The sequence below is a fragment of the Cydia strobilella genome, chromosome 17 (assembly GCF_947568885.1).
Source record: "Cydia strobilella chromosome 17, ilCydStro3.1, whole genome shotgun sequence".
Lineage (NCBI taxonomy): Eukaryota > Metazoa > Arthropoda > Insecta > Lepidoptera > Tortricidae > Cydia > Cydia strobilella.
The window spans coordinates 4,104,653-4,120,066 of record NC_086057.1 but is presented as its reverse complement, the minus strand read 5'-3'; the positions used below and the strand labels follow the sequence as shown (position 1 = coordinate 4,120,066).

At 37.9% G+C, this 15,414-nt stretch overlaps 1 protein-coding gene and 1 non-coding gene across 2 annotated transcripts in view; both read left to right on the top strand.

Moving 5' to 3' along the window:
- Window positions 1-15,414, top strand: part of LOC134748801 (uncharacterized) — a 215,160-nt gene that overhangs the window by 122,742 nt on the left and 77,004 nt on the right. The gene's annotated exons all lie outside the window — the stretch shown is intronic.
- Window positions 12,996-13,068, top strand: Trnas-gga (transfer RNA serine (anticodon GGA)). The gene has a single exon. It is a non-coding gene; the product is annotated as a tRNA-Ser (tRNA).

Below are 15,414 nucleotides of genomic sequence, written 5' to 3'. Positions count from 1 at the left end.
TAAATCGTTGATTCGATGTCATTTTTGAAAATTATTGGGTTCTGCATTGGCTGTGCGGAAAGTAATTTGAATTTACATTCGGTGCGGTCGCTAAATTTTATTTGGCGGTTGAAATGAAATCGCGCGGATTCGCAGCTATCACAGCCGGCCATAGCGAGCCATAAACTTCATTACACACTGGCCTTTACATGATGTGATTTTGAAAATGTAACGAAGTGTGACCCTACAGTTGCTATTGTTATTTTGCATAGATTTAAAAAGCTTTGTTTTTGGAACATAATGATAAGGAAGTTCTGCTAGGATTTATAATATTTATTGACGCATACACTTAAGTAAAGGAGTCATCAGTTAAAAAAGGTGGTAAATGTTTTTCCGATATCATTGTTATGGTCAAGTCCAAAGTAAGGTAGTACTATAAGGTCTATAAGTATAATATGTTAGGTATGAGGTTGGATTGCCATTACATATTTAAAAAAAACGCGTCCAAAGGAGTAAAGCTAATTATAATTGAATTTGAGGTGTGAGTAATATAAGATATAGATATAAGTTATCGATGTACGTAGAAGTTAGTTACATTATAGACGTCCACAAGCAAGCACGTGTGTTTCAATTCTCCTCCGAGTCCCACGCTTACCGCATGGCGACCGTGACCTCGAGCGCGGGCTCCGCCGGGCCGCACGATGTTAGTGTCAGCGTTTTCGCCGTCTCGGTGTGAGCGTGTTTATTATAATATGGACTGCGTAAGCGGCAGTACTATAGACGATTAATACGTTACGGGCGATTTTCGTGTACGAGAAACACAGTAACTCAGGAGTGATGGGACAAGGATACAGCAAACAGGAGGAGAAGGAAGTTGTGATCACCCAGAACGCGGCTGGATCGAATGATGCAACAGACAGGAGCGAGCATCACACAATAGTCAATAACATCCTTGTAAGCGTTCTTCTCGTCGTACTCGCCTGCATCGGTTGCTGCGTCCTGTACAAGTTCTTCAAGAAGGCACAGCAAAAATACATACACAAAGAAGTCAGAAGAGAAGTTTGGGCACGAGTGCAAGCAAGGCTGTCCACGAGGAAGGCAGTTCCGGCCAAGGACGAGGAGGAAGGCGCATAAGCGGAGGATGAAAAGCGCGACGTTTTACATATAGTGTGTGTGTGAAGTGAAAAGTGTCGGAAGTGGAAAGCGTCGAAGATGTTAAGGGTATGGATTTAGAATTACAGACTATATATAATAAGTTAGAAAATATACGCGTATACCTACGGAAATTAGGCGAGGCTAGAAGGCAACTAAAACCCGGTCAGGAAAAAATTGACAATGCACAGTTGATATATGAGGACTATCGATCTTTAATCAATTCTGTTAATTTAGATGATCTATCTGAGTCAGAGGAGTGTTATATTTTAGAATTGTTGTGTGAAAAAATAGATAAGGCTTATAGTAAAATCTTACAATATAAAGTATCCGAGTGTGTAACCGAAAAACCAATTAAAATGGAGAAAAAATTCGAAATAAAAGAAGCGAACAGCTTAATACCTATTTTGGACGGGAAGGACGAGACCGTGGAAAGAATGATCTCCGGTATCGAAATGTTAGACAGTATATTGAACGAAAGCTGAGTCAGAGGAGTGTTATATTTTAGAATTGTTGTGTGAAAAAATAGATAAGGCTTATAGTAAAATCTTACAATATAAAGTATCCGAGTGTGTAACCGAAAAACCAATTAAAATGGAGAAAAAATTCGAAATAAAAGAAGCGAACAGCTTAATACCTATTTTGGACGGGAAGGACGAGACCGTGGAAAGAATGATCTCCGGTATCGAAATGTTAGACAGTATATTGAACGAAAGTAGCGAGAAAAAATTACTAATTTCATTTGTCCTTAAAACACGAATTAATAAGATTGCACAACTAAAACTTAAATCGAGTTATGAAACGGTTATCGAATTAGTGTCTGATCTACAAAAATATTTGCTGCCAAAGAAATCCGCAATCTCATTACTTGAACAATTACATACCATAACACAGCGCGATATGTCTATTACTCAATATGGCGATAAAATAGAGGAGTTGTTCATTGGCCTAACGATAGCGCAAGCCGACGGGAAACCCGAGGCGCGCGATATCCTTAGACCGATCAACGAGTCTTTAGCGATAAAGAAATTCACGGACGGTTTGAGGAACCGCCGTCTTAGTACCATTTTAGCCGCCCGAGAATACACAGAGTTAAAAGAAGCTGTCAGAGCCGCCCAAGACGAGGAGCTGGCGCGGCCCCAGCCCGAGCCAGTAGTCATGAACATGAACTACGGCTACAGAAGAGGTTTCCAGCAGCCACAGCGCTACGGCTGGCATGGGCGCGGACCCACCAGCTACCAATCCAATCGAGCCAGAGTCTACCACAGCCCATGGACACCACGCTACCCCACTAATAGAGGTACTGTACCTAGCAATAATTTTCACAGGGGCCGTGGGCAACGTACGAATTTTAGGGGACATCCCAGTACTCGCAGGAGTCGCGGACGCCGCGGAAACATATATACCTATACTCACGAGCCGCAGACCCCCCACAGTTCGTCAAGTGACGGGACAGACCGACTTCAGTTTTTTCGAGCATAAGGTTTTAACTATATGCGACGGTTTAGATTATGTAAATTTTACTGTAGGTGGAAAAAATCTTATTCTTATGATAGACAATGGGGCTAGTATATCAATTTTGCAACAAAGTAGCGTTCCCACAGAATCGCAGATATATGAGAAGGGTACTATTATATCAGGAGTAGGTGGCAGTATTACTAGTAAACAAGTGACGGACGTAACTTTGTATAACGGAAATACGATACAACTCAGGCATAGGTTTCACGTTTTGCAAGATCAAGATATGCCGTGTCATGCGGACGGGGTTCTTGGTTTAGATTTCATGCGAACTTATGGTGCGATTATAGACTTAACAAAGAACGAGCTTACTTTGCATTATGGAAATCAAAGGTGTGTGTTACGAATACAAAGAAATAATGAAAACGAAACTTGTTTATCTTTGCCAGCGAGAAGTGAGTCTATACATTTAATTAAGGTAAAATCATTCGATTTAAGGAAAGATTACGTTATAAACTCCGAAAAATTGGCCGAAAATGTATTTTTAGCGGGAAGTATAAGCAGAGTTAAACAAAGCAGGATACCCGTACGAATTTTAAATACAAGTGACGAAAACATAGAATTACCTATTTTTGAACCTACTTTAGATAATTTGAGTGATTATAACATTTGTAACTTTCAAAAATGTGACAACGGAGTAGAAAGGGTTAAAAGGTTATTATCGTCTTTGAAGTTAGATCATTTAGATGCCGAAGACAGAAAACTAATAGAGTCAATATGTGCCAAATACGCCGATGTTTTTCATTTAGACGGGGATAAATTAGGAATTACGAATGTATCGAGCCAAAGTATCACAGTAAAACCGAACACGAAACCCATATATACAAAACCGTATAGGTTACCAGCGTCAATGAAAACAGAAGTTAATAGGCAGGTCGATCAAATGATCAAGGACGATATCATTGAGGAATCTAAAAGTGATTGGAATAGTCCGATACTATTAGTACCAAAAAAGTCTGAAAACAGTACAAAGAAATGGCGTTTAGTCATCGACTACCGAAAAGTAAACAATGTTATCCAGGACGACAAATTTCCACTGCCAAATATTACAGATATTTTAGATTCTCTGTCAGGCGCTATATATTTTAGCCATCTTGATTTACAACAATCATATTATCAAACAGCATTGGACGAAGACAGTAGGGATATAACTTCATTTTCATCAAGTCAAGGTCAATTCCGTATGAAAAGGCTCGCTATGGGCCTCAAGATCAGTGCCAGTGCATTTTCTCGCGTAATGGCAATAGCCATGTCGGGTCTCTCGTACGAGAAATGTTTTGTTTATATGGACGATTTAGTTATTTTTGGAAGAAACATGAACCAGCATAATAAAAACCTAATCGATGTGTTAGAAAGATTACGTAAGGTCAACTTGAAGGTAAACCCCCAAAAATGTGATTTCCTGAAAAAACAGCTACTTTATTTAGGACACGTAGTATCAGCGGAAGGCGTGTTACCAGATCCGCAAAAAACCAAAGTTTTAGAGAATTACCCAGTGCCAACTAACAGTGATGAAGTCAGGAGATTCGTAGCCTTTTGTAATTATTACAGGAAATTTATTCCAAATTTCGCTGAAATAACATTACCATTGAACAAATTATGTAGAAAAAATATATCATTTCAATGGACAGAAGAATGTCAACATGCGTTTAATAAACTAAAAGAGAAACTTATTACTCCCCCAATCTTACAATATCCAGATTTTTCATCACAAAATGAATACATTCTTCAAACAGATGCATCTTCAAGGTCAATCGGATCCGTACTTTGTAATAAAGATCGGAGACCTATAGCTTATGCTAGTAGACCTTTGAATAAGGCTGAATTAAATTACCCTGTCATTCAAAAGGAGCTATTAGCAATTGTCTGGAGTGTACGCTATTTTAGACCTTATTTATTCGGGAAACATTTCACAATAATGACGGACCACAGACCACTCTTATACCTTTTCAGCATGAAGGATCCATCTAGTAGATTAATTAAATTTAGATTACAATTAGAAGAATACGACTATAAAATAGAATACATAAAAGGAAGTTCGAATGTAGTGGCGGACGCGTTAAGTAGAATTACAATTTCGTCCGACGAATTAAAAAGTATGAGCGAACAAATCACGGTTATGACAAGGAAACAGAGTAAAGAGTTAAGGCAAGAGGAGTTGTGTGACGAGAGTGTAGGAGATCCTAGTATACCCGAGAATTCGAGGTCTGATCAACCGAGAATTGTGGAGATATTAAGAAAACCTAATGACTCCGTAGAAATGTTATTTGAATCAGAAGAAGAGTTAAGAAAATTAAGAAAAAATAAGTTAATAACAAGAGAAAAGGAATGTTTTGCGTACGCAAGGGATAAAAAACGTCTTTACATAAACCTTAACTATATATCTCATTTCACGCGAGTCGTATTTGTGAATATGTTAAGCGATTTCTGTAGAAAAATAAATATAGACGAGTTATGTATGATAAGAAATGATAAAAACGCGTTATTTATAAAAACATTGTTAAATGAAATAAAAACGTTGAAAGACTGGTCCGGACCACGAATAAAAATCCTAGGAAATATAATTCGAATAGATGACAAAGACGAGAGACGAGTTATCATTAACGACTATCATTTACTACCAACGAGCGGACATGCCGGCGTTCGCCGAATGGTAAATAATATCAAGTCTAAATATTATTGGTCAACTTTAGAGAGTGACGTCAGGGACTTCGTGAAAAAATGCAGTAAGTGCCAGGTAGCGAAGTACTCTAAAAATATACGACAACCTATGGTTATTACGACAACAGCATCGTCAGCGTTCGAGAAAATATATCTCGACTTGGTAGGACCGCTAGACACCGATACAGAAGGTAATAAGTACATTCTAACGTTACAATGCGAACTAACGAAATATATTGAAGCTTACCCATTGCAACGCAAGGATGCAATTAGTGTAGCAAAAACTCTAGTTAATAATTTTATATTAAGGTACGGTATTCCAGGTACAATATCGACGGACCGAGGTACCGAATTCATGTCATCCACTATGGAAGAAGTATGTAAGATATTAAAAATAGGTAAGATCAATTCGACCGCTTATCACCACCAATCGATAGGTGCGTTAGAAAATATGCATAAACATTTAGCCGCTTTTATGAGAATACAATGCGATAGTCACCCGGACACGTGGAGCGACTGGCTACCTTTCTGGTGCTTCACATACAATACAACAGTACATTCAATTACAAAGTATTCGCCATTTGAATTGGTTTTCGGAAAAAAATGTCAAATCCCAAGTAATCTGATAAAAACTGTAAAACCACTGTATAATCCAGATAATTATGCTCTAGAGTTAAAATATAGACTACAGTTAGCTCATAGGGATGCAAAGGAAAATTTGTTAAAATCTAAGGAATTACGAAAAATGTATTATGATAAGTTATCTAACTCAGTGACTTATAAAAAAGATGATCTAGTTTTGATTAAGTCAGAAACTGGAAAAAAATTTGATAATCTTTTTAAAGGACCTTTTAAAGTAATTGAGGACGATGGAGTAAATGTTAAGTTAGAAATAGATGGTAAGATCGATCTTGTTCATAAAAATAGAACTAAGATTTTTAACCAGTGACACATGTGTCACTGCCCCCTTTTATCATGTTGTGTTAACATTAATAATTTGGCTTTATGTAAACATATTTCTTAATTGTGTTTTGTTGTACCATGGCTATGTTTAAATTTCTTTACATACTTAAAACAAAGATGTTTGATTGTGTATGCATAGTTTCATATAAAAAAAAAATGAATTTACATCAATTTTTTTTTCTCAGCAACCCCCCAGATGAGGTGTGAGTAATATAAGATATAGATATAAGTTATCGATGTACGTAGAAGTTAGTTACATTATAGACGTCCACAAGCAAGCACGTGTGTTTCAATTCTCCTCCGAGTCCCACGCTTACCGCATCATATATTGATAAGTGAGGTGTGAGTAATATAAGATATAGATATAAGTTATCGATGTACGTAGAAGTTAGTTACATTATAGACGTCCACAAGCAAGCACGTGTGTTTCAATTCTCCTCCGAGTCCCACGCTTACCGCATGGCGACCGTGACCTCGAGCGCGGGCTCCGCCGGGCCGCACGATGTTAGTGTCAGCGTTTTCGCCGTCTCGGTGTGAGCGTGTTTATTATAATATGGACTGCGTAAGCGGCAGTACTATAGACGATTAATACGTTACGGGCGATTTTCGTGTACGAGAAACACAGTAACTCAGGAGTGATGGGACAAGGATACAGCAAACAGGAGGAGAAGGAAGTTGTGATCACCCAGAACGCGGCTGGATCGAATGATGCGACAGACAGGAGCGAGCATCACACAATAGTCAATAACATCCTTGTAAGCGTTCTTCTCGTCGTACTCGCCTGCATCGGTTGCTGCGTCCTGTACAAGTTCTTCAAGAAGGCACAGCAAAAATACATACACAAAGAAGTCAGAAGAGAAGTTTGGGCACGAGTGCAAGCAAGGCTGTCCACGAGGAAGGCAGTTCCGGCCAAGGACGAGGAGGAAGGCGCATAAGCGGAGGATGAAAAGCGCGACGTTTTACATATAGTGTGTGTGTGAAGTGAAAAGTGTCGGAAGTGGAAAGCGTCGAAGATGTTAAGGGTATGGATTTAGAATTACAGACTATATATAATAAGTTAGAAAATATACGCGTATACCTACGGAAATTAGGCGAGGCTAGAAGGCAACTAAAACCCGGTCAGGAAAAAATTGACAATGCACAGTCGATATATGAGGACTATCGATCTTTAATCAATTCTGTTAATTTAGATAATCTATCTGAGTCAGAGGAGTGTTATATTTTAGAATTGTTGTGTGAAAAAATAGATAAGGCTTATAGTAAAATCTTACAATATAAAGTATCCGAGTGTGTAACCGAAAAACCAATTAAAATGGAGAAAAAATTCGAAATAAAAGAAGCGAACAGCTTAATACCTATTTTGGACGGGAAGGACGAGACCGTGGAAAGAATGATCTCCGGTATCGAAATGTTAGACAGTATATTGAACGAAAGTAGCGAGAAAAAATTACTAATTTCATTTGTCCTTAAAACACGAATTAATAAGATTGCACAACTAAAACTTAAATCGAGTTATGAAACGGTTATCGAATTAGTGTCTGATCTACAAAAATATTTGCTGCCAAAGAAATCCGCAATCTCATTACTTGAACAATTACATACCATAGCACAGCGCGATATGTCTATTACTCAATATGGCGATAAAATAGAGGAGTTGTTCATTGGCCTAACGATAGCGCAAGCCGACGGGAAACCCGAGGCGCGCGATATCCTTAGACCGATCAACGAGTCTTTAGCGATAAAGAAATTCACGGACGGTTTGAGGAACCGCCGTCTTAGTACCATTTTAGCCGCCCGAGAATACACAGAGTTAAAAGAAGCTGTCAGAGCCGCCCAAGACGAGGAGCTGGCGCGGCCCCAGCCCGAGCCAGTAGTCATGAACATGAACTACGGCTACAGAAGAGGTTTCCAGCAGCCACAGCGCTACGGCTGGCATGGGCGCGGACCCACCAGCTACCAATCCAATCGAGCCAGAGTCTACCACAGCCCATGGACACCACGCTACCCCACTAATAGAGGTACTGTACCTAGCAATAATTTTCACAGGGGCCGTGGGCAACGTACGAATTTTAGGGGACATCCCAGTACTCGCAGGAGTCGCGGACGCCGCGGAAACATATATACCTATACTCACGAGCCGCAGACCCCCCACAGTTCGTCAAGTGACGGGACAGACCGACTTCAGTTTTTTCGAGCATAAGGTTTTAACTATATGCGACGGTTTAGATTATGTAAATTTTACTGTAGGTGGAAAAAATCTTATTCTTATGATAGACAATGGGGCTAGTATATCAATTTTGCAACAAAGTAGCGTTCCCACAGAATCGCAGATATATGAGAAGGGTACTATTATATCAGGAGTAGGTGGCAGTATTACTAGTAAACAAGTGACGGACGTAACTTTGTATAACGGAAATACGATACAACTCAGGCATAGGTTTCACGTTTTGCAAGATCAAGATATGCCGTGTCATGCGGACGGGGTTCTTGGTTTAGATTTCATGCGAACTTATGGTGCGATTATAGACTTAACAAAGAACGAGCTTACTTTGCATTATGGAAATCAAAGGTGTGTGTTACGAATACAAAGAAATAATGAAAACGAAACTTGTTTATCTTTGCCAGCGAGAAGTGAGTCTATACATTTAATTAAGGTAAAATCATTCGATTTAAGGAAAGATTACGTTATAAACTCCGAAAAATTGGCCGAAAATGTATTTTTAGCGGGAAGTATAAGCAGAGTTAAACAAAGCAGGATACCCGTACGAATTTTAAATACAAGTGACGAAAACATAGAATTACCTATTTTTGAACCTACTTTAGATAATTTGAGTGATTATAACATTCGTAACTTTCAAAAATGTGACAACGGAGTAGAAAGGGTTAAAAGGTTATTATCGTCTTTGAAGTTAGATCATTTAGATGCCGAAGACAGAAAACTGATAGAGTCAATATGTGCCAAATACGCCGATGTTTTTCATTTAGACGGGGATAAATTAGGAATTACGAATGTATCGAGCCAAAGTATCACAGTAAAACCGAACACGAAACCCATATATACAAAACCGTATAGGTTACCAGCGTCAATGAAAACAGAAGTTAATAGGCAGGTCGATCAAATGATCAAGGACGATATCATTGAGGAATCTAAAAGTGATTGGAATAGTCCGATACTATTAGTACCAAAAAAGTCTGAAAACAGTACAAAGAAATGGCGTTTAGTCATCGACTACCGAAAAGTAAACAATGTTATCCAGGACGACAAATTTCCACTGCCAAATATTACAGATATTTTAGATTCTCTGTCAGGCGCTATATATTTTAGCCATCTTGATTTACAACAATCATATTATCAAACAGCATTGGACGAAGACAGTAGGGATATAACTTCATTTTCATCAAGTCAAGGTCAATTCCGTATGAAAAGGCTCGCTATGGGCCTCAAGATCAGTGATATTCATAAAGTGTTATATAGTTATATTAGTTATGCATAAAAGTATGAATCAATAATTTTGACACTATTCATACAATAAATACAGACATCATCACAAAACTTAGATAGAAATATCAGAGGATTAATTCCGTACAATATTTTCTCTTTCTCAAAATTAAAATTACGCACAGCTCCCAACAATGCATTAGATGTTAAAACACCATTTTTTCTGTTCATTTACACAAAGGCGGCATTATTTAAAACGCAACATTTTCGCTTTGGCGGGAAACATTGCTCTCTTCGAAATGAAAACGGGACTGTTTATGTTTTCACGCAGTGATTAAAGTGAAGTGTCAAAAACAAAATGGCAAGATGGTGGGTGGGGTTCGCGCGCCAAAGTGAGCAGATTGTGGCTTTGACGGGTCTCGATAGCGCGGATAGTGCCACACAAATTATAAAAGAACACATAAATAGTAACGCAAAATTTCGACGGTTAAAACTCGTCCGTTTTGTTTTTGTAAAAGGTATTTTATTTTTTAAGTACCTTCATATATACTTATTCATAATTCATTTTTATTTTTTAGGTTGTCTGGAAGAGATCGCTTTTAAGCGATAAGTCCGCCTGTTGTTACCTACTCACTTATGTCCTGTCTTTGTTTGTTACATGCATTTTTCTTTGTAGTGCACAATAAAGTATTTTATTATTATTATTTCCTTTATTTATTTTGAGTCTTAGGTTAGGGTTTTATAACATGCATATAAAAGTAAAATACAAAAACACTTACAAAACATTACAAAAAATATATAAACACATCATAAAAAACCTAATATGGATATAAAAATAAAATACAAAAACACGTTGAAAAACAATACAGAATACATATAAACATATTATAAAAAACCTAACCTAGGGTGCCGTCAGCAGCGGGGCAGGGCCCAAGCTGCCGGTGGTCAGGGCCGCAGAGAGGAACCGGCGGACTATCCGCGCCGTGTCCAAGAGCACCGCCTTCTGCATCTAACCCTTGATCCAACCACCTAGCGAGTCTCTCAAGGTGTTGGTCGAGCCTCTTCGCTATGAGACCGTTCGCCGAAACGACTATTATTATTATTGTTAATTTTATTGGTGTAATATAGCTTGTTATATGTAAGATATGAACACACTGAATGTATGTGACGACACTGAAGACTTATAATTTAGTTATGTAGTGCCTCGAAGGGCACGTTTCTAACGTTACACATAATATCTTCCACGTGCAGGTATAAAAGCTATCGCTTACTTATGTACATTTGATTGTGAATGAGCTAGAAAATAACACAAACTAGTAAATGTATACTTATAAAATACATTGTTACATGTTTATAAAAATAAGACATCCTAATATGTTTTATTCAATTTGCTTTAGTTCATAATGAGAACTCGGAGTATGACGATAAATCGTGTTGCTCTATACTTATACATTTTTTTTAAATTTTTACACGATAAATATTTTGTATTAAAATAAGGGTCTCATAAATACAACTTAAAATAAGTAGAAAACGTAGTTCAAATTGCTAAAGATGGGAAGTGTGCTCAGAAGGCTGTCGGGTTGAAGGTCCTAAAACAAAGAAACCCTATACTCAATTACGGTTCAGACATTGATTTAATAATGCTGTGATTGCGAATTAAGTAAACAATAGTGGCAAACGAACGGAAACGGAAGCGGTCCGGACGCGTCGCTATCAGGTGTCGCTCACGGGTTTATGTTTCCGGTCGGACGGGCTAAAAATAGCGGAAATAGAAAGGGTTAACTGATTTCTGTTTAAAAAAGGCAAATGTTGTTCGGCGGTGTTTAAATAAGTACGTAATTGCTATCGTTCGTAAAGTGAGCAATATTCAAAAATAATAATATTCTACGGTAATATTTACTTTACTTTTGTTGGACATGGACTTAGACAAGATTGGTAATTCGGCTGTATTTTTTTAATTATAATTTTATAACTGCGCCGATTTATTTTTCTTTATTGGATAAAAACTGACCATAATTTAATTGATTTATTTTGTAAAACAGATGATTTGGGCATAGTTAGCATGCGCTAAAAACGAGTTTGTTGAGAAACAATAAGTTATTAAAGATTTACTGAAAGGAGAACCAACCAGTAATACGTTTAACATTACACGTAAACATTTACCTCAAGCTATTTAATAAATAAAATTTGCTAGCAACAACGCCGAGAATGTAATAAATAAAAAATAATAAGAAAACTTTCCCCATCACAGTACACAGGCGTCACGTCGAGAGATGGCAATTCAGCAATTTTTATACGATAATACGGACTGAAGTCAACATGAAGAAGTGAGCTTTATTTTAAAAGTACTACGGTTGGATTTAGGTTGTAAATATGTTTGGGTTGATAATAATAGTTCTCGCAAACTCAAGGTAAATCATAAGATGCATCGGCTTTAACATTCACTTTTCTGAGCGTCGCCGCAGAGTTTGGAAAGAGCAATCACTCAGTGCGTAATCTCTTAGGATTTTCTCTGAAGCGAGTCCCCACCCTTGCGATAGATCTCTGCATTTTTTTGTTTTTTAAAGAGACTGCCTCTCGTAGATAAGGTGTGAACTCCCCTTTGGCGTCGGTCGCGTTTAGATGAGAATTAACGGTGAACGGATGCTGCTGCGAGCATCGATACCGGTGCAATGTAAACAAAGGACTCTTTTATTGGAAACCGTTGATTTAATGCCGCTTTAAATCAGATTTTATGGTATTTTGACGAAAGGATGTTTTCGTACAGGATTTTATTAGGCCATTGATTTAAACGAACACAGTGGACGATGTACTTTAACGTTGTTGAAGTTTAGCTACATTAAGATATTTTATAACCTACTTTAAAAAAAGGAGGAGGTTCTCAATTCGTCGGAACCTTTTATTCATGCAACCCAATGGTTGCATTAAGAAAAGCGGCAATCCGCATATCAGGAAAATTGGTTAAAAAAATATATGGCTTTTCTAATCCGCGAAATAATAACGTGTTAAACCGTTACACTTGAGTGTTCCCACCCTCTTTCCGCAAAAATAAATACGACAAAAACACATTAAGCATTATTAATCAAAATATTTAATAAAATAATTTGGTTTGTTTCCAAACTTGTTCGTAGATGGCAGCACCAGTCTCTCTCGCTATAACGTAATTCCGTAAGGAATTCGTTTAGGAGGTGCAAGCGCGCACTGCTTGCCCATAGAGCTGGTCAAAGACGCCTAGTCTTACTAAGATGGTATATAGCCGAGAAATTGGGACGGGTACCGCCGTGGCGAGGTGGCCTAGGGGTTCATGGCGTTAGCCGGGATAGCTAAAGACGCCGGTTCGAATCCGGCCTTCACCACTGGATGGCTTCGTCATTTTTTCTTTAATATATGACATCTATTACAGTTGATTATTATTGTTTTAATTAATATGGATTTCTGCAAAGTAACGCGTGATCCTATCAATTATGGGAAGATTGGTGTTGTAGAGTTAGTTTTAGGTATTTGATGTTTTTGACAGTCACGCCGTTTTGTTAAATGGTGGTGTTATGAAACCCGTAAAAAATTGTCTAAATACAATATGAAATTGTACTCATCCAGGTAGGTAAACTTGAGCACCGTTCGATTAAAATAAATATAACCTTAGTCCCTGTCGTTAATTCCTTCTCACGCAACGAAACGTTTCGTTCTGACACGCAAGGTTGACTCGGATCCTGTATCAATCCAACTTAAATTCCACGTTATCTTGACTACCCACCTGTATAATCGTATTTCCGTCCGAGTTCATTTTAAAGGTTCCTCATTCCTGTATCCATTCCGCCCAATCTCCCTCACTGAATAAGGCATTTTCGGTGGTCATTGTCGAAAAAACGTGCGGTCAGCGACAATACAATATAGAATACATTTGCAGAAATGAGAGTATAATCCGGGGTTAGAGGAACGGTGGAAAGGCTCGGAGCCCAAGGTTGTGGAGCTGGCTGAAGACGTTATTGAGGTTGCATGTAAATAGGAGTCTGAAAGCAGGTCAATAAAAAGTTCTTACCTTAGTTAAGTGGTTTTGTGGTTTCTGTAGCGCAATCGAGAAGATAGCATTCTCTGTAGGCTTAGCACAGGAGCGCCGCGACAGTCCCGCATCGTTTTCTAACTGAATTGATTCGAGAGGGACGGGTAGTATATCTCGCTGGCGAGATACTGTCGTGTCGGCGCGCTCCTGTGCTAAACCTACTGTTTATGTACGATTAAAAAAATGCTATAATGTTTAAGGCAGGTAGATATTATTGCATGTTGGGAATTATTGTTCCGTAATGTCTTCACGTTTGGTTTTAGCTGGGAGCGTTGTTGCGATAAGATTTAAAAACCGGCCAAGTGCGAGTCGGACTCGCGCACCGAGGGTTCCGTACTTTTTAGTATTTGTTGTTATAGCGGCAATAGAAATACATCATCTGTGAAAATTTCAACTGTCTACCTATCACGGTTCATGAGATACAGCCTGGTGACAGACAGACGGACAGCGTAGTCTTAGTAATAGGGTCCCGTTTTTACCCTTTGGGTACGGAACCCCAAAAAAATAGCAAGCATGAAAAATGTTTAAATCTATTTTTATTGCACACCACTGGTATAACAATATTGGTCTACTACTATGATTATAAAGATGTCCTCTCAGAGCTGTCTGTCCTCACAACAGGGGAACGTTTATAAAAATGCTCGCATCATGCCCAAAGAAAGGACATTGTCAGGGTAAATCTCAGGTTTTTGTGGCGGTCACGGTCCCTTTGTGCCGGTATAATAAAGAAATTGTTACGTAAATTCTGGGGATTACCCTCGTTTTGATATTACTGTAGTATATGCGGCTTTGCTAAGCTAGTGTCGACTGATCTTTAAAAGTTAAGCTTCGGGATTGCGATAATAAAGATTGCGCTCTAACATTATAATATGCATTTTTATACAAATAAATATGTAAATTGATATAATGCTTGTAGCCACTCGAGAAAAAAAAGGCAACGAAATTGTTTCCTTCAACTTTGCGCACGAATAATGTCAAAGCGTTATACATAATAAAGCCTTCTATGTGTAGATACAAAGATGATATAATAAGATAGAGCGGTACTTAACTCTGCCGTCTCAAGGAAAAAAACCATAACTGACAAAAAGTAAGTTTCGAGAAAAAGCCAAAAAACTTTGCGCTCCTGTTCAAATAGGTTAAATTCTAAGTACAAAGTTGAAACTTTTGTTAATGAACAAAGTAATAGTGTAGAATTTTTATGCATTATAAATTATTCGATTATCTATTTATTTAAATAAGTTATTTAGAAAAAATAGTTACTACCTCGTAAAACAAATAGAATAAAAATATCTTTACTAAGATTAAATGACATAAGTGCGTACTTATGTTTTTTGTGTTAGTTTTGCACTACGATGTCTAAGAAATAAAAGCACAAGTACACAGTTGTGCTTATGTTACTAATCGATCTAGAAACTGAAAAAGCACAATTGGGTACTTTGTGGTTTTTTTGCTTAGTTAAAGTAATCAAATTATGATTTATCTCGTTAAAGGAATTCATAAAAATACGATGAGGAATCAAAATTATTTATTAAAAGAAAACAAATAAGATACTTTTAGATATCTTTGAGTATCGCGACCGCGACCGGACCAACAAGTGTGAATGCGACCGTTGGTAACGTTGAAAGTGAACGCAGCCGACGCG